General features: G+C 46.8%; 1 protein-coding gene across 1 annotated transcript in view; it reads right to left on the reverse strand.

Annotated features, from left to right (window-relative positions):
• CERS6 (ceramide synthase 6) overlaps positions 1–20,454 on the reverse strand; it is an 814,747-nt gene that overhangs the window by 47,488 nt on the left and 746,805 nt on the right. The gene's annotated exons all lie outside the window — the stretch shown is intronic.

Consider the following 20,454-nt stretch of genomic DNA (forward strand, 5'->3'; position numbering starts at 1 on the left):
ACAGGGCATCCCCAAGGTGAAAGCCAGGCATCCCGCCGCGGGGGGCCATTGTGGAGATTAAGCAAGCTTAATGCCCAGAGTTGCAGAGTGTGAACACATGATTAGGTCATATATATTTACAACAAGGGGTGGTGAGGGACAGAGTCTCTGAATTAAACAGAATACTCTCACCCAGTCAAGAGATCAGGGCTAGATCCAACACCGTTTTTTAGCTCACTGCACCATCCCAGTTTCAGAACCTGGCTGTATGCAAATTAGTCTGTTCCTGTCCCAGTGCATGATGGGAACAGGGCAAACCAAACTACAAAAGCCAATTCTTTCACTGGGAAGGAAACAAGCTACCGGGGACCGGTTTCTGGCATTTCAGCCTCTTCGGCCCGGCTTGCTTGAATCCTGATGGTGCAATGAGCAAGGGACTCACATCTGAGTATACCCTTCCACGCTTGGGGTGGACAAAAATATTTACAACAAGGGGTGGTGAGGGACAGAGTCTCTGAATTAAACAGAATACTCTCATCCAGTCAAGAGATCAGGGCTAGATCCAACACCGTTTTTTAGCTCACTGCACCATCCCAGTTTCAGAACCTGGCTGTATGCAAATTAGTCTGTTCCTGTCCCAGTGCATGATGGGAACAGGGCAAACCCCCTTTTGTAAATCGATTTTGGCCACTATAGGTGTGGCAGGGTATACTCAGACATGAGTCCCTTTCTCACTGCTCCATCAGGATTCAAGCAAGCCGGGCCGAAGACGGCTGAAATGCCAGAAACCGGTCCTCGGTAGCTTGTCTCCTTTCTGGTAAAGAATTGGCTTGGTAGTTTAGTCTGCCCTGTTCCCATGATGCACTGGGCCAGGGACAGACTGATTTGCATATAGCCAGGTTCTGAGCTGGGATGGGGCAGTGAGATAAATAACGGTGATGGATCAAGCCCTGATCTTTGGACTGGGTAAGAGTGGTCTGCTCAATTCAGACACTCTGTTCATCACCACCCCCCCTTTTGTAAATCGATTTTGGCCACTATAGGTGTGGCAGGGTATGCTCAGACATGAGTCCCTTTCTCACTGCTCCATCAGGATTCAAGCAAGCCGGGCCGAAGACGGCTGAAATGCCAGAAACCGGTCCCCGGTAGCTTGTCTCCTTTCTGGTAAAGAATTGGCTTGGTAGTTTAGTCTGCCCTGTTCCCATGATGCACTGGGCCAGGGACAGACTGATTTGCATATAGCCAGGTTCTGAGCTGGGATGGGGCAGTGAGATAAATAACGGTGATGGATCAAGCCCTGATCTTTGGACTGGGTAAGAGTGGTCTGCTCAATTCAGACACTCTGTTCATCACCACCCCCTTTTGTAAATCGATTTTGGCCACTATAGGTGTGGCAGGGTATACTCAGACATGAGTCCCTTTCTCACTGCTCCATCAGGATTCAAGCAAGCCGGGCCGAAGACGGCTGAAATGCCAGAAACCGGTCCCCGGTAGCTTGTCTCCTTTCTGGTAAAGAATTGGCTTGGTAGTTTAGTCTGCCCTGTTCCCATGATGCACTGGGCCAGGGACAGACTGATTTGCATATAGCCAGGTTCTGAGCTGGGATGGGGCAGTGAGATAAATAACGGTGATGGATCAAGCCCTGATCTTTGGACTGGGTAAGAGTGGTCTGCTCAATTCAGACACTCTGTTCATCACCACCCCCTTTTGTAAATCGATTTTGGCCACTATAGGTGTGGCAGGGTATACTCAGACATGAGTCCCTTTCTCACTGCTCCATCAGGATTCAAGCAAGCCGGGCCGAAGACGGCTGAAATGCCAGAAACCGGTCCCCGGTAGCTTGTCTCCTTTCTGGTAAAGAATTGGCTTGGTAGTTTAGTCTGCCCTGTTCCCATGATGCACTGGGCCAGGGACAGACTGATTTGCATATAGCCAGGTTCTGAGCTGGGATGGGGCAGTGAGATAAATAACGGTGATGGATCAAGCCCTGATCTTTGGACTGGGTAAGAGTGGTCTGCTCAATTCAGACACTCTGTTCATCACCACCCCCTTTTGTAAATCGATTTTGGCCACTATAGGTGTGGCAGGGTATACTCAGACATGAGTCCCTTTCTCACTGCTCCATCAGGATTCAAGCAAGCCGGGCCGAAGACGGCTGAAATGCCAGAAACCGGTCCCCGGTAGCTTGTCTCCTTTCTGGTAAAGAATTGGCTTGGTAGTTTAGTCTGCCCTGTTCCCATGATGCACTGGGCCAGGGACAGACTGATTTGCATATAGCCAGGTTCTGAGCTGGGATGGGGCAGTGAGATAAATAACGGTGATGGATCAAGCCCTGATCTTTGGACTGGGTAAGAGTGGTCTGCTCAATTCAGACACTCTGTTCATCACCACCCCCTTTTGTAAATCGATTTTGGCCACTATAGGTGTGGCAGGGTATACTCAGACATGAGTCCCTTTCTCACTGCTCCATCAGGATTCAAGCAAGCCGGGCCGAAGACGGCTGAAATGCCAGAAACCGGTCCCCGGTAGCTTGTCTCCTTTCTGGTAAAGAATTGGCTTGGTAGTTTAGTCTGCCCTGTTCCCATGATGCACTGGGCCAGGGACAGACTGATTTGCATATAGCCAGGTTCTGAGCTGGGATGGGGCAGTGAGATAAATAACGGTGATGGATCAAGCCCTGATCTTTGGACTGGGTAAGAGTGGTCTGCTCAATTCAGACACTCTGTTCATCACCACCCCCCCTTTTGTAAATCGATTTTGGCCACTATAGGTGTGGCAGGGTATACTCAGACATGAGTCCCTTTCTCACTGCTCCATCAGGATTCAAGCAAGCCGGGCCGAAGACGGCTGAAATGCCAGAAACCGGTCCCCGGTAGCTTGTCTCCTTTCTGGTAAAGAATTGGCTTGGTAGTTTAGTCTGCCCTGTTCCCATGATGCACTGGGCCAGGGACAGACTGATTTGCATATAGCCAGGTTCTGAGCTGGGATGGGGCAGTGAGATAAATAACGGTGATGGATCAAGCCCTGATCTTTGGACTGGGTAAGAGTGGTCTGCTCAATTCAGACACTCTGTTCATCACCACCCCCTTTTGTAAATCGATTTTGGCCACTATAGGTGTGGCAGGGTATACTCAGACATGAGTCCCTTTCTCACTGCTCCATCAGGATTCAAGCAAGCCGGGCCGAAGACGGCTGAAATGCCAGAAACCGGTCCCCGGTAGCTTGTCTCCTTTCTGGTAAAGAATTGGCTTGGTAGTTTAGTCTGCCCTGTTCCCATGATGCACTGGGCCAGGGACAGACTGATTTGCATATAGCCAGGTTCTGAGCTGGGATGGGGCAGTGAGATAAATAACGGTGATGGATCAAGCTCTGATCTTTGGACTGGGTAAGAGTGGTCTGCTCAATTCAGACACTCTGTTCATCACCACCCCCTTTTGTAAATCGATTTTGGCCACTATAGGTGTGGCAGGGTATACTCAGACATGAGTCCCTTTCTCACTGCTCCATCAGGATTCAAGCAAGCCGGGCCGAAGACGGCTGAAATGCCAGAAACCGGTCCCCGGTAGCTTGTCTCCTTTCTGGTAAAGAATTGGCTTGGTAGTTTAGTCTGCCCTGTTCCCATGATGCACTGGGCCAGGGACAGACTGATTTGCATATAGCCAGGTTCTGAGCTGGGATGGGGCAGTGGGATAAATAACGGTGATGGATCAAGCCCTGATCTTTGGACTGGGTAAGAGTGGTCTGCTCAATTCAGACACTCTGTTCATCACCACCCCCTTTTGTAAATCGATTTTGGCCACTATAGGTGTGGCAGGGTATACTCAGACATGAGTCCCTTTCTCACTGCTCCATCAGGATTCAAGCAAGCCGGGCCGAAGACGGCTGAAATGCCAGAAACCGGTCCCCGGTAGCTTGTCTCCTTTCTGGTAAAGAATTGGCTTGGTAGTTTAGTCTGCCCTGTTCCCATGATGCACTGGGCCAGGGACAGACTGATTTGCATATAGCCAGGTTCTGAGCTGGGATGGGGCAGTGAGATAAATAACGGTGATGGATCAAGCCCTGATCTTTGGACTGGGTAAGAGTGGTCTGCTCAATTCAGACACTCTGTTCATCACCACCCCCTTTTGTAAATCGATTTTGGCCACTATAGGTGTGGCAGGGTATACTCAGACATGAGTCCCTTTCTCACTGCTCCATCAGGATTCAAGCAAGCCGGGCCGAAGACGGCTGAAATGCCAGAAACCGGTCCCCGGTAGCTTGTCTCCTTTCTGGTAAAGAATTGGCTTGGTAGTTTAGTCTGCCCTGTTCCCATGATGCACTGGGCCAGGGACAGACTGATTTGCATATAGCCAGGTTCTGAGCTGGGATGGGGCAGTGAGATAAATAACGGTGATGGATCAAGCCCTGATCTTTGGACTGGGTAAGAGTGGTCTGCTCAATTCAGACACTCTGTTCATCACCACCCCCTTTTGTAAATCGATTTTGGCCACTATAGGTGTGGCAGGGTATACTCAGACATGAGTCCCTTTCTCACTGCTCCATCAGGATTCAAGCAAGCCGGGCCGAAGACGGCTGAAATGCCAGAAACCGGTCCCCGGTAGCTTGTCTCCTTTCTGGTAAAGAATTGGCTTGGTAGTTTAGTCTGCCCTGTTCCCATGATGCACTGGGCCAGGGACAGACTGATTTGCATATAGCCAGGTTCTGAGCTGGGATGGGGCAGTGAGATAAATAACGGTGATGGATCAAGCCCTGATCTTTGGACTGGGTAAGAGTGGTCTGCTCAATTCAGACACTCTGTTCATCACCACCCCCTTTTGTAAATCGATTTTGGCCACTATAGGTGTGGCAGGGTATACTCAGACATGAGTCCCTTTCTCACTGCTCCATCAGGATTCAAGCAAGCCGGGCCGAAGACGGCTGAAATGCCAGAAACCGGTCCCCGGTAGCTTGTCTCCTTTCTGGTAAAGAATTGGCTTGGTAGTTTAGTCTGCCCTGTTCCCATGATGCACTGGGCCAGGGACAGACTGATTTGCATATAGCCAGGTTCTGAGCTGGGATGGGGCAGTGAGATAAATAACGGTGATGGATCAAGCCCTGATCTTTGGACTGGGTAAGAGTGGTCTGCTCAATTCAGACACTCTGTTCATCACCACCCCCTTTTGTAAATCGATTTTGGCCACTATAGGTGTGGCAGGGTATACTCAGACATGAGTCCCTTTCTCACTGCTCCATCAGGATTCAAGCAAGCCGGGCCGAAGACGGCTGAAATGCCAGAAACCGGTCCCCGGTAGCTTGTCTCCTTTCTGGTAAAGAATTGGCTTGGTAGTTTAGTCTGCCCTGTTCCCATGATGCACTGGGCCAGGGACAGACTGATTTGCATATAGCCAGGTTCTGAGCTGGGATGGGGCAGTGAGATAAATAACGGTGATGGATCAAGCCCTGATCTTTGGACTGGGTAAGAGTGGTCTGCTCAATTCAGACACTCTGTTCATCACCACCCCCTTTTGTAAATCGATTTTGGCCACTATAGGTGTGGCAGGGTATACTCAGACATGAGTCCCTTTCTCACTGCTCCATCAGGATTCAAGCAAGCCGGGCCGAAGACGGCTGAAATGCCAGAAACCGGTCCCCGGTAGCTTGTCTCCTTTCTGGTAAAGAATTGGCTTGGTAGTTTAGTCTGCCCTGTTCCCATGATGCACTGGGCCAGGGACAGACTGATTTGCATATAGCCAGGTTCTGAGCTGGGATGGGGCAGTGAGATAAATAACGGTGATGGATCAAGCCCTGATCTTTGGACTGGGTAAGAGTGGTCTGCTCAATTCAGACACTCTGTTCATCACCACCCCCTTTTGTAAATCGATTTTGGCCACTATAGGTGTGGCAGGGTATACTCAGACATGAGTCCCTTTCTCACTGCTCCATCAGGATTCAAGCAAGCCGGGCCGAAGATGGCTGAAATGCCAGAAACCGGTCCCCGGTAGCTTGTCTCCTTTCTGGTAAAGAATTGGCTTGGTAGTTTAGTCTGCCCTGTTCCCATGATGCACTGGGCCAGGGACAGACTGATTTGCATATAGCCAGGTTCTGAGCTGGGATGGGGCAGTGAGATAAATAACGGTGATGGATCAAGCCCTGATCTTTGGACTGGGTAAGAGTGGTCTGCTCAATTCAGACACTCTGTTCATCACCACCCCCTTTTGTAAATCGATTTTGGCCACTATAGGTGTGGCAGGGTATACTCAGACATGAGTCCCTTTCTCACTGCTCCATCAGGATTCAAGCAAGCCGGGCCGAAGACGGCTGAAATGCCAGAAACCGGTCCCCGGTAGCTTGTCTCCTTTCTGGTAAAGAATTGGCTTGGTAGTTTAGTCTGCCCTGTTCCCATGATGCACTGGGCCAGGGACAGACTGATTTGCATATAGCCAGGTTCTGAGCTGGGATGGGGCAGTGAGATAAATAACGGTGATGGATCAAGCCCTGATCTTTGGACTGGGTAAGAGTGGTCTGCTCAATTCAGACACTCTGTTCATCACCACCCCCTTTTGTAAATCGATTTTGGCCACTATAGGTGTGGCAGGGTATACTCAGACATGAGTCCCTTTCTCACTGCTCCATCAGGATTCAAGCAAGCCGGGCCGAAGACGGCTGAAATGCCAGAAACCGGTCCCCGGTAGCTTGTCTCCTTTCTGGTAAAGAATTGGCTTGGTAGTTTAGTCTGCCCTGTTCCCATGATGCACTGGGCCAGGGACAGACTGATTTGCATATAGCCAGGTTCTGAGCTGGGATGGGGCAGTGAGATAAATAACGGTGATGGATCAAGCCCTGATCTTTGGACTGGGTAAGAGTGGTCTGCTCAATTCAGACACTCTGTTCATCACCACCCCCTTTTGTAAATCGATTTTGGCCACTATAGGTGTGGCAGGGTATACTCAGACATGAGTCCCTTTCTCACTGCTCCATCAGGATTCAAGCAAGCCGGGCCGAAGACGGCTGAAATGCCAGAAACCGGTCCCCGGTAGCTTGTCTCCTTTCTGGTAAAGAATTGGCTTGGTAGTTTAGTCTGCCCTGTTCCCATGATGCACTGGGCCAGGGACAGACTGATTTGCATATAGCCAGGTTCTGAGCTGGGATGGGGCAGTGAGATAAATAACGGTGATGGATCAAGCCCTGATCTTTGGACTGGGTAAGAGTGGTCTGCTCAATTCAGACACTCTGTTCATCACCACCCCCTTTTGTAAATCGATTTTGGCCACTATAGGTGTGGCAGGGTATACTCAGACATGAGTCCCTTTCTCACTGCTCCATCAGGATTCAAGCAAGCCGGGCCGAAGACGGCTGAAATGCCAGAAACCGGTCCCCGGTAGCTTGTCTCCTTTCTGGTAAAGAATTGGCTTGGTAGTTTAGTCTGCCCTGTTCCCATGATGCACTGGGCCAGGGACAGACTGATTTGCATATAGCCAGGTTCTGAGCTGGGATGGGGCAGTGAGATAAATAACGGTGATGGATCAAGCCCTGATCTTTGGACTGGGTAAGAGTGGTCTGCTCAATTCAGACACTCTGTTCATCACCACCCCCTTTTGTAAATCGATTTTGGCCACTATAGGTGTGGCAGGGTATACTCAGACATGAGTCCCTTTCTCACTGCTCCATCAGGATTCAAGCAAGCCGGGCCGAAGACGGCTGAAATGCCAGAAACCGGTCCCCGGTAGCTTGTCTCCTTTCTGGTAAAGAATTGGCTTGGTAGTTTAGTCTGCCCTGTTCCCATGATGCACTGGGCCAGGGACAGACTGATTTGCATATAGCCAGGTTCTGAGCTGGGATGGGGCAGTGAGATAAATAACGGTGATGGATCAAGCCCTGATCTTTGGACTGGGTAAGAGTGGTCTGCTCAATTCAGACACTCTGTTCATCACCACCCCCTTTTGTAAATCGATTTTGGCCACTATAGGTGTGGCAGGGTATACTCAGACATGAGTCCCTTTCTCACTGCTCCATCAGGATTCAAGCAAGCCGGGCCGAAGACGGCTGAAATGCCAGAAACCGGTCCCCGGTAGCTTGTCTCCTTTCTGGTAAAGAATTGGCTTGGTAGTTTAGTCTGCCCTGTTCCCATGATGCACTGGGCCAGGGACAGACTGATTTGCATATAGCCAGGTTCTGAGCTGGGATGGGGCAGTGAGATAAATAACGGTGATGGATCAAGCCCTGATCTTTGGACTGGGTAAGAGTGGTCTGCTCAATTCAGACACTCTGTTCATCACCACCCCCTTTTGTAAATCCACATGATTAGGTCAGGCACCGAAGCGAGAATTATCGAGTCCGTGGACATTTGAGCTCAAGACCCTGCCGCGTCGGGAATTGAACCCTGGTCCCGGGTCTGACCTCTGCTTCAGGGTCTGCCTGCTCTAACCAGTGAGCCACACTTCTCCATAATATTTTGCTATGCCCCAATCAGGTTTTTGATCTATAATCAATTTTCTTTTTGGCTCAGGTGAAATCACCTCAGAACAATCTTTAAAAGAACCCAACAAAGCCTCATGTCACATGTGTTGTAAATTGTGTTACTGGTTGAAGGGAGTGGCACCCTACTCCAGCAGAAACAACAATTCCTGACAGGGTGAAGTCACAAGCAACCTAAAGGTAATTATGCAAAACTTCAAGCAGTAATAAAGTGTACACACAACACAAGGACAATCTCACAGCAGTTTAGGACAATAGAGTGAAATTTTATAAATTATTTGAGATCGAAATGAAAAAAATCAAATCAGTTGAACCTGAGATATGCAATTTGAAAGGTTCAAGCGAAAGTAGTGTCTAGAAGCACAAAAAGCCAGCTGTGGTTATCTGGTCGTGCCAGACTGGGACATGTGTCGGATACAAGGACCAAGGTAGGCCCCCTAAACAAAATACCTTAAATCCTGGTTTGTGGAGGATTGCAAGATCCAGTGCCTAAGATGCGTAGCGCACTGGCCGTTTCAAAGAAGCTGCAGGGCTGCAATGCGGAGTCCTGTGATGTCATTGGGAATGCCTTACATGAGGGGTTTGAGATGTAAAGGCCTGCATTGGGGATGATTTGCTCAGCTGCGGTTCCAAGAATGTGTTGTGCAGGTGCAGTTCCGAAGCAGCTGTGCGGAGATGCATCAAGCTGCGTCTGTTCTGCTTACAGGACCACAGCTGGGTTAACAGAACACCTTCAGGCCCAATTCAAGGATTTAGAACTGGGGTGGAACCGCAGCAGGAAAAGTTCAGGTGATGGGTTAAAGGTGGTTGGAGCCTTACCTGTCCCTGATCTCTGATCAGAATGAGGTTCTGTAAATCCTATCTTGTCCCGTGAGGTTATGGTTCCGTCATGATTTTGGTGATGTCGTACCGTGATTAGTAAGTTCGGCTAATATGGAGTGAATTCATCACGTTAACTAGCGAGTTCATTACGTATTCAGAGACTTCGTCTCGAATATGGGTTCCATTTTGTCCGTGCCTCCATTTTGTGTTGCCATCACGTAGGCCGATGATTATGGTCGAACGAATAAAGTGACCTGGCCTTTTCGTACCGGTATACATTAACTAGGTTCTTCTTGACTCTAAGGTGAACTGTAAGGATATGACTTCTTCACCTGAAACTGACCCTGCTAAGCCAATTTCCCTGGTTGATCATTGTCTAAGATTGCCAATCAATGTTCAGGACATCGTTAACTTTTAGATTCTTTACACATGCCTTATCATGCTCGTTATCCGTCATTGTTTCCTTTCTATGCTCCTTCATTACATGCATTGTGCTTTCAATTATGGGTTTGTCCGGCTTGTGGAGATTGAATTTGGGACATTCCTAATAATTAACTTTGGGTTAGGTTATTGCAAACTGAGTTTTCTATCATGTGATACTTTGTTTGAAAATGTACCTTATTGGCTAGAATTTTGTGCAGTGGGTGTGCATTTATAATGTGAATATTGGGTATAAAAAGAGATGTTTTGCCTTACAAAATTGAGCAGTCTCCTGAGAATGTACACCGTGATGTACTTCTAGGATCACTGTTACCAGCTGCAGCTAATAAATTTGGTCTTTGACGCCACCCAGAAGTATTCCGTGTCTCTGTATACCAAGACAGGTGAATCCGAAGACTTTGGGCGTGCCCCTGGCGCAGCTGGGTTTAAGACCCGGTTCTTCAAGAAGGCCAGTCAATTATCCCTTGGAGTCCCTCTGATGGTCCTGGGTTCAAGATGCAGGTCCAGCCCTTTCACTCAGGCAGCAGGGCAACAAACAGATTGGCAGCCCTTCTCGTAGAGCACCACAGAAGTCTTCGTTCACAGATCCAGAGGCATACTGAAGAGAAGGGTATGAGGGTCTATCATTTATACCTGTTGCTAATATTAAGTAGGAGAAGGTTCTGGGGGTTTCTACCCCCAGAGGGGCTTGGACTTTCCTGCCTCCCTGTCTCTGTCTAGGCCCCAGCTTGCCTGGTGTCACAAAAGACTAATGTCAAAACCTCTGTGAGTGTGCTCAGGCAGAACCTATGCAATGTGCAAGTATGCTAGAAGATAGCTCCTTCCCCGCATAAAGTCAAAGAAAACGAATTTAGGAGTTTTCAAAACCAGGACATGTAAAAGTTAAAAGTACATGTCCTACTTTTTAAATACATTGCACCCTGCCCTATGGGCTGTGTATAACCTACCCTGGGTTAACTTAAATGTATTTAAATGGAAGGTTTAGACCTGGCAAAAATAGAAGTTTAAAACTGTACAGGGGCTGCAGTGGCAGGCATGAGACGTATATAAAAGGCTACTTAAGTGGGTGCCACAATCAGCGCTGCAAGCCCACTAGTAGCATTTAATTTAGAGGCCCTGGGTACATGTAGTACTACTTTACTATGGACTTGAAAGTTAATTAAATAAGCCGATTGCCTACCAGCCAATTTCACCATGTTTAAAGGAGAGAGCACACACACTTTAGCATGCTTAGCAGTGGTAAAGTTCACTGAGTACTGAGGCCAACAAAAAACGAGATCAGCAAAAATATAGGAGTAAGGCACAAAGTCTGTGGGAAAACAACCTTAAGGAAGACAGGTGTAACATGTCCTACCCAGCTGAAAGTGGGGAGAACTACCCAATCTCCTGGGAATCCACCTCATTAAGGCAGAAGAACCTAGAGAGACCTTCAGCACAGGCATGGTCTGGCCAAAGGCGGTGTTCCATCATACAGTCCATTACCTGGAGGGAGATGGACCACCTCAACATCTTGGGATTCTTACCCCTCATTTGCATAAGGCATGTGAGAGGCCTGTGGTCTCTGTAAATCTAGAAGTGAGTCCTGAACAGGTATGGTCTCAGCTTTTTCTGTGTACAGACCATAGCAAAGGCCTCCCTCTCAATTGCACTCTACCTCTATTCCTGGGGAAGTAACCTCCTACTAAGGCTACAGGTTGGTATAGGTCCTCCTCATTTAACTGTGCTAAGACAGCCCCTACGCCATGCTCTGAAGTTCCTGTCTGCACAAGGAACTCCTCTGAGAAATTAGTAGCCTTGAGTACAGGCGCTGTAGATGTAGCTCCCCTGACGGAGTGAAAGGCTTTCTGATAGGCTTCTGTCCAAATCACCTTCTTCGGCTGCTTCTTTTAAGTCAGCTCAGTGAACAGGACAACAATGATGCCATAACACCTAACAAACCTCCTGTAATATTCGGTGATACCCAGGAAGGGCCTCATCTAAGTCTGTGTTTTGTGGGGTAACCAGGCTATGATAGTCTCAATCTTGCCCTAGAGGGGCGGCACCTGGACCCTGCCCCCCATGTGGCCCAGATATACCAGAGTACCCTGTTCTAAGTGGTAGTTACTGGCCTTGATAGACAGGCCTGAACTACCACCTGAAAGTGGTACAGCTGTTTCCCCCTAGGTGGAGCTGAAGACAGATATGTCATTAGGTATGCAACACCGAATGCCTCCTTCCTAGCTAGGACCCTGTTCAGCAATGTCTGAAAGGTAGCAGGGGCATTCTTTAAAATAAAGGGGATCACCCTGAAAAGGAAGTGGCCCTCTGGGGTCAAGAATGCAGACCTCTCTTTTGCACCCTAAGTAAGAGCAATCTGCCAGTACACTGAGGTGAGATCAAAGGTAATGAGTAACCTGATAATGCACATCCTGTTTATGAGGACATCAGCTTGGGGATGGGGTAGGTGTCAGTCTTAGTGACAGAATGGAGTCTTTAGTGTCCATATAGAACCTAAGTTCTAAGGCTGTGCTCAGTGGGGCAGCCTTGAGTACAAACACTACCGAGCTGGACAAGGGACAGTTGGAGGGAACAATCATGCCTAATGTCTGCATCTTGGAGGCCTTTTCATTGATGCTAGCTCATACCTTGCCCCACAACCTGTATATGTTGTTCTTAAATGGCACACTGTCTCCAGCATCTATGTTGTGGGCAAACAAATGTGTATGTCCAGGGGTGAGGGAGAACAGAGAAGAAAACTTCCCAAGTACCTGGAGAGAGTTATTCTGCTGTTCTGGGGTCAGAGTAGGGGAAGTTAACACCCTCTACTGACCCATCGTGCTTCTAGGTAGATAAGAGGTCAGGGAGAGGTTCAATCTCTTTTTCTTCTCGGTCATCTGTCTCCAAGAGCATTGTGACTTCAGACCTCTTAAAGTCTTGTTTGAGGAGGTTTACATGGAGCAACCTTAAGGGGTTTCTAAAGGACTTGAGGTCCACCAGGTAGTTGGCATTACCCTTCTACTCCATCTCATATGGACCTGTTGAATGATCTTGGTGAGTTCAGGGCTCCACAGGTACCATGACACTCACTTTCTGGCCAGGTTCAAAATCAACCAGAGTGGCCGTCTGGTCCTACTAGATTTCACTACTTCTGGACTGGCCTCAATATTGTCCTTAACCTTTTTCCAGAAGTGATGCATCTGGTTACAGCCAGCCAGCAGGTAGCTGAGTATTTCCTGAGGGGGTTTCTGGGGAGCTGGCCTCCCACCCTCTCTCACAAGGCTGAGAGGCCCATTAACAGATGACCACAGAGGAGTTTAATCCGCTAAACCCAATCCCCTTCTGTGCTACCTCCCTTTAGGCAAATAGCAAGGATGGCAAGAGGACACCCCACGACAGCCCCATGGGTTCAGGCTGGCCCAATATCATGCCCTTCAGGTCTTGCTGAATCTCTCAACAAGCCCATTGGTTTGAGGGATGTAAGGTGTGGAGAACTTATAGGTTACCCTACTCTCATCCTACATGGACTTCAGCCACCTCTATCAGACCGTACCTCATTAAGGAACACCACATAAGTAGAAATTCCCATCAGGGCCCTAGCCTCCACAGGTACAATCATCAACCTTAGTCGGATGGCTTCTGGGTACCATATGGCATGGTCTACCAAGACCAGAATGAACTGTTTTGCCCAAGGCTGTCTTGGGGTCTAAGGGACCAACAATGTCAAAGCCCACAGCTTCATAGAGAGTGCCAACAACAGCCAAAGAAACCAGGGGAGCCTTCAGTTTTTCCCCTGCTTTCCAGTTGGCCTGGCAGCTGAGCAGCACATGTCTGAGGCTCTCTTCATTTGGCGGCAATAGAATTGGGGGACAAAAGTTTTGTCCAGCAACAGGTGTCCTACCAGGGGTATATCAACAGCCATCCCCGGTAGGAAGGCCCTGTAACACTATGGCGGGGGGTGGGGGGGGGGGGGGGGGGTAGAGGTGGCAGGCAACAGTAAACAGGATTTCCCATGCCAAGGAACCTTGGGCTCATTGTTAAGGAGGCAATTCTCCCCATAAATAAGGGGATCTTAAGAGATATTACCTGCTGCCTTGACCTCAGCTTGTCCCCTCAAGCCCTCTCAAGTTGGGCACTTTCTCTGCACCTTGCAGAATTCCTCCCTTGTGGTGTCACCCTCAACTTGCCATCCAGCAGGCTAAGACAGGTCAGACCGGTCTCCTAAGTTTGCAATGTATTCCCCAGTAGAATCAGGGGTGGCTTCCTCAGGTACTCCATTAAATTGGACTGCGGGAACTTCACAGACTGGTTTCCTGCACCCCCTGCCCGTCTTCTCATTGATAGATGCGTAGGCCATTTTTCTAGGCCCCAGGTTCCTTGACGCCAATCTTGGACAGCCATGGACCTTGTAGTCCTACAGACACATTCAGGAAAGCCTAACATCTCCAGGTGTGACCTAAGGTCTACTTCCTTCCATAAAATGTACTCTTGGCCATTGCCCAACACACATCCTACAGGCATGGCAGGGCTCACAGCTACTTTTAAAGAAGATGACACCACCCCCCTCCCCTACTCAAAGGAAACCAGAGCCACATGTTAGTGGCTGCCACGGTTGTCTGAGATTATGAACTGGTGGGATAAATTTAGGATGACTTGCTATGAGTACACTAGTTGACACTTTACAGTTTCCATACTGCCTCCTGTATCTCTCAGAGCCTCAACCATGTGCCATTTAAGGGTGACTCACTGCCTATACTTAGAAGTATCGGAAGGCAAATGGGTTTTAGGCAGAATCTCTCCATCACCTAGGGACACTAATGTAAACTGCTCTCTCTCCCATGCTAACTGGGACCACCTCCTCCCAAAGTGCTACAATGTCCAACCCAGGTATCTGCCCACCAGTGGGCGGCTGCAACCTCTTGGGACATTTGGTATACCTTTTGAAATGCTAATACTTGGAGCACTCAGTAAATGAGATGACACATCTCTTTGTCCACTTGTCAAAAAAAACCCTTCTCTTTCTTATGGTGGGACCCCTAACTACCTTTCTGGTGATACTCCCAGATACCCTTTTGTATACTCTAGTGCTGACACAGAAGTTTGCCTCCTTAGCAAACTTCTGGGATCAGTGAACTTGCTTTCAACTAGGTGCTGGAGCAGCTCTGTAAAACAAATATTTAATATGTGCTCACTTATAATCCAATTAAACAACCCAGTAAAATCATTAAGTTTGCTGTAACACACCCCCACCCATTCAGTGCCTTGCTGGTGTAATCCTGAAAATTCACCACATGACTGGCTCTGCGTCTTTTTCCTATCCCTGAACCTAATGCGGTACTTTTCTTGAGTGAGTCTAAAACTTGGTAACAAGGATGGTTGTTATTGGGATGTACCTCATCTGGTCCCATACCTCCAGTGTAAGTGAGTTATCCCAACTGTGGGCATGTGTTTCCAGAGTGATGCCCCACAAAACATCTGGGACCCTGTGCATTTTAAGGGCCACCTCATAGGTAGAAAACCACTTCGCTATGTCATCTTTATCACATATCTAGGCTCCACATCTTTCATTATGTTAATTTTCTTGTCCCCATAGACACCGTGTGTGCCTACTGACATCATTGTTGCTTGACTCTGCTTGCCTAGCTCTAATGGCCCGATCTCTAACGCTCCACTCATGAGCCATTTGTCTCTACTCTGCCTCCTAGGGCAATTTATTTTCCTCCATCTTATATTTTGCCATCTGAAAGTCTGAATGATCTTAACATATTTAGCTGGGATTTTAGCGTACCAGAACATCACTGGCACTACACAAACAAAAGTCCTAATCCCTCCACTGAACACCACTGTTGGAAATTCTGTTGTGGCAGAAACCACAATTCTGTAAGGGTAAAGTCACAAGCAGCCCTGTCATTTCCTTAAGATCTGGGGCAAGAGTATTCGAAAGCTTTGTAGTACAGACGATGAATCTTCTGCTGTCCCAGTTCGATCTTGTGAGTTTGGAATCAGTTACATTAAACGCTGAGGATAAGTGTAAGGACCTCGAGGGAGTGTACCACTGCAAGCTTATTTTCAAATAGGCAGTGCCAGACTCATATTGGGCTTTAAACGCAATATAAAGTGCTTTAAAATCAATGCATTCCATTATGGGGAGCCAATGAAGTTTGATCAGGGCTTAAGAGGCAGATTGATGCTTGGGGATCCTCAACAATTAACGTTTTGTAGAGTCAACAGCTTGTTTAAAAGTCCTTTCTGCAAATTCATAAATGTTGCACTGCAGTGGGCTAGTTTGGACAGCAGGAGGGCAGATACTTCAGTCTTCTGCAACTCCTGCAGGATAAATGGAAAGTCTTTCCTTAGATGTCTCAGAGTGAAGAAGGAGGACGTAATGGCATTAGTCTGACTTTCAAATGAAGGTTTGTTGTTCCCACATTTTTAAGTTTTGTTACTGGAGTAGATAGACTAGCTAGTTCCTGTTGTCACCAGCTTGTTGGCCAAAAGGAGGTGTCCCTTCCGAACAGCAGAACCTCAGTTTTACCTAAATTCAGTTTGAGGCAGTTTTTGCTCATACACCTGCTGATCGATTGCATGCAGTTATGGAACTTAATAGAAGTATCCTCAGGGTTACTGCCCACTGACACCACAATCAGGGTGTCGTTGGCATATGAAACAACTGAGAACCCACAAGATTTAAAGAGCAGTGCCAGAGGGGTAACTTAGAGGTTGAAATGGGTAGGACTTAGAGATGGCCCAGCGACACACCACATTGTAGAGAAAACAGGGGTGATGTGAATTTGTCAAAATCGATGAATTGCTCTTGTGCAAAGAGAACAACAACAATTCAATCAGTAGAACTGGAGATATGCAATTTTAAAGATTCAAGTGAAAATAGCGCTTTGGATCATAAAGTGCCAACTGTGCAGTAGCGGCTGGAGTGGCAAGGTAGGGGAGGGGGGACGACGGATAATGAGGAGGTTGGCGGGTTAACGGACAACAAAAAAAACATTTTTTTAAACGTACCTGACACCCAACGCTCTTCTACTCGGTGTCCTCGCTGCAGCACAAAGGCTCCCTGTGTCCCCTGAATTAACCCAGACACTGCTCTCATGCTTGAAAGTAGCATCAGGATTGGCATGGGTATCATGAATTTGTGCTCCCAAAGAGACTGGGAGACTGTGCTTGCAGTCTACAACCAGGCAACACCGTTAGGTTGGAGACAGTTCAGTGCGCATGTCAGTTTGGCCGTCCTGAGATGGTCGGCCAAACCAACATCCACACTGCCCTTGCACTGGCCCCGCCCCCAAGAACTGCTAGCCCTTAGAACCTGAAAAATAAAATGATAATAAACCTGTTTTATTATAGTTCTATTCTACAAGTTTTGAGGCTGGTAGGGAGGCAACGCTCCTCTGCCATAGCAGAGGTGCCGTAAAAGAGCAAACTGTCAGACTGGCTGTCTTGCCGAGTTTGTTACTGTTTGGCAGAGACGATTGCCTTTGACAGAAAATTTCAGTGTTCTGGCTAACAGCAGTCTTTCTGATACCAGACTTACAATGCAGAAGTTACTTTCAGCATGGAAGCTGTCAAGAACAATGATTAGTAATTAATATTCTGTCATGAGTGGTATCAACAGAGATCAAAAGCGACAAATTGATTCATTGATTTTCAAATGTTTGGCAAAAGAACACTCAGTACAGTAGTCTTTAGCGCAAAAATTAGCAGCTTTTTAGAAAAGTGAGACAGCGAATTAATGTTTGTCTGTGTCTTTTATTTAATGAAACAATTAAATCTTTTACAAAGACCGAGATTGTTAAATGTTGCATTTCCATGTGCATGTTACAGCCTCAACCCATTAAGCAGTTAAACGTCCAAATTAAATCATAAACAAGCTTACATATTTTCTGAAGAGCAGCACTTAGTAGAGAAATAATAACCACAGAAAGCGGACAGTTCTACAATCAAGTTAGGCTGTATGTATTATTGAGAGAAAACCGGCTATACACGCAAGCTTAGAGGCCAATTAAAAAATATGGGCACTCTATGGACCTGATTCACAAAGGTAAACTTATAATTATGTGTCCGTTTGTTTGCTATTCACAAAGGTATTTTATGAGTAATAACTTTACGACTGTGGAGTTTCTGCACATTAAACCATAGGGCTGTTTTATCTTTTTATGTGAGGCTACTCCGCAGTCCTAAAGATACTACTGATAAAATACCTCTGTAAATAGCAAACAAAGGTAAACTTACACAAAAGTGTAAGTGTATCTTTGTGAATTAGGCCCTATAGTTTTAGGTGTCTCAGAGAAGGAATCCATATATCTACTTGAATTTAGAGCAGTATGCTGAGAACAAAGAGCAACTGCTAATAAAGCAACTTACTATTTATTCAGTAATGTTTATTAAATAATTTGCTTTATTTTTAAGAACTTTTTGTGCAATGGACAGATGGCTCACTGAACTAATGCACCCACTCCAAGACTCTGCATCTGACTGCATAGTCACAGGTACAAATTCCAAGAAGCCCATTCAGTAAGTCATTCTTCTGAAGGCAATGCATTGAGCTGTATAGCAAGAAGCGCCTGGTATTCAGTACCAGGATGCCCCGTGAGGTAAATGTATGATTTTCAAATGCATGCTACATATTTTGATGTTATGTGTAAAGATAGTAGAGCCCGATCAACCTTCGTAAATTATTGGATAGGTAGGTAATTCTGTAACACTTAAAGTATAGAGGTATAGGCTGTATGAATGAGAGGAAAGAGCAGACGTGAACCCATCAGCCCACCCATTGGCGGAACTTCATCATCTGGGTTGAAAGAACACCAGCCTGGTGTCTACTAGGTGTCTCACTTAAGGAAGAAATGTGAGTACAACAACTAGTATGTGGTTCGCCAAAGATGTAAAGTTGGGTAATAGTGTCTCAAGGGCTGTGGAAAGGAGAAAAGTTGCATAGATAAATACAATACTGGTAGGTTAATGTGTTTTGGCATGGTATATAATTTGATTTTCACAATCACCATTGCAGTAGTGTTCTATGAGATCCTGAAGAAAGCCTTCCAAGGCTGAAACATGTCGACCGTTTGATCTATCTCAAAATGGTAATATTTGTTTATATCCATTTTTCACTCTGCTTTTAATGTTGGCACCATGGTGACTGTCTCAATAAAGGTTTTTCAGGCACCATGCTAGTCAATTTTACTCCACTATTTTCTTTACAGCAAATTAGCTTTCTACACTGCAACTTTTCTCCTGTTGTATGTTCCCATGTTATAAAGGGGAAGACTGCAGGCAGAAGTGTCAAGTGAACTGCTGTGGAAATCAAATCACCTGCTGAGATATCACTGATTATTAGTAGCCAGAGGCGATGAAGGACTGGCTGCATAGTTACACTGAAAACTTAACCTGGATGACATAAGGTTGCTACCTACCCTCCAAATGGTGTGCAGCATAGTCTTTGACAGTTGCTCATTTTCTACTTCCCAAGGAGACATTTCTAAAAACCAGTAGCAAATGACAACTTTAGAATAAAATGTAAATATACTGGTTTTTGGACACGTGATTAAATGGGCCAGGTATTATGAACTAAACTCTAATGTACAAAGACAATTCTGGGCTGTTTACCTTACATGAGCGTGGCCCGTTATATAAAACTGAAAGTATGCCAATTACGGTTCTTGTTCTCTTATTTCCATGTGCAAGTGGCACTATAGAAATAATAATATGTACTTTGGGGCAGCCAGGTATTGTCATTAAAGCAAAAATATGATTTTTTAGATCACTTTGCACTATGCAACGGCATTGGATATACATCAGGATTGAACTTTAGGATATTAAAAACGTTGTCACAGATCTCAATACATTACTGATATTGCAATTGATGCACGTCTTTAAGCACACTAGTACTGATTCACTAAGGATTTTTGCCCGAATAAGTATGCGTCCTGAAATCAAGGCTAGCTATTCAAAATAGGATGTCTAGAGGATGTCAATAAATTTAATTGTGAGAAAATATATTCCACAACCGTGAACAGTTATGAAATTATGCAGCAGTTAATCCTAGTCAAGAGCTGGGGTATTGCTCTGTAAAGCATGGTTACCCCTGAGAGTTTATGAATGCCCTCAAACACATTACTATGTGAGCATCTACAAACTACTTACTCCCTAATTCCAACTGTGGGAAGTTTCAGTGATTTACTCTAGCAAAGAGCTGGGTAAATCCCCTTCTAGGAAGTCGCGGCCGGCATGACTCGTAGGTGCTGGATGCGGTTAATTTAAAATAAAAATTTACTTACCTTTGCCGGACCGGTCCCGCGTCGTCTTCTTTGCAACAGGAAGCAGCCGCAGGCAGCCTCCCTCCCCTCCACTCAGCCAATCACAACACTGCAATGGCACCGTTGTGATTGGTCGTGACTGCACCCAGTCACGCGCCTATGGGGAGTGTGCATGACTGGTTTGGTCGGCCCTAAAGTCAGGGACCACAAAGGTAGGCAAGCCACTCCAACCCTGCCCTCGAGCAGGAACACCCACCTGCTCGCCCCCAACCAAACCCTTCTGCTTTCTCGCAGTACGAGAGGCAGAAACATAAAATAGTATTTATAATACTACTTTATGTTTCTGCTTCTCACACTGCGAGAAAGCAGTGGGGCGACACTCCTTCACCCACATTGAGGAGCCGCCCCTGCTTCTAGTGTGGGTAGGGAAACAGAACATCCCTAAATGTGGTATTGGTGTGAGGAAAGGGTTTCTCTGGGTGCAAAATGTATTCTCCATGGAACAAAATACAAG

Source organism: Lissotriton vulgaris, chromosome 2_1 (assembly GCF_964263255.1).
Source record: "Lissotriton vulgaris chromosome 2_1, aLisVul1.2, whole genome shotgun sequence".
NCBI lineage: Eukaryota > Metazoa > Chordata > Amphibia > Caudata > Salamandridae > Lissotriton > Lissotriton vulgaris.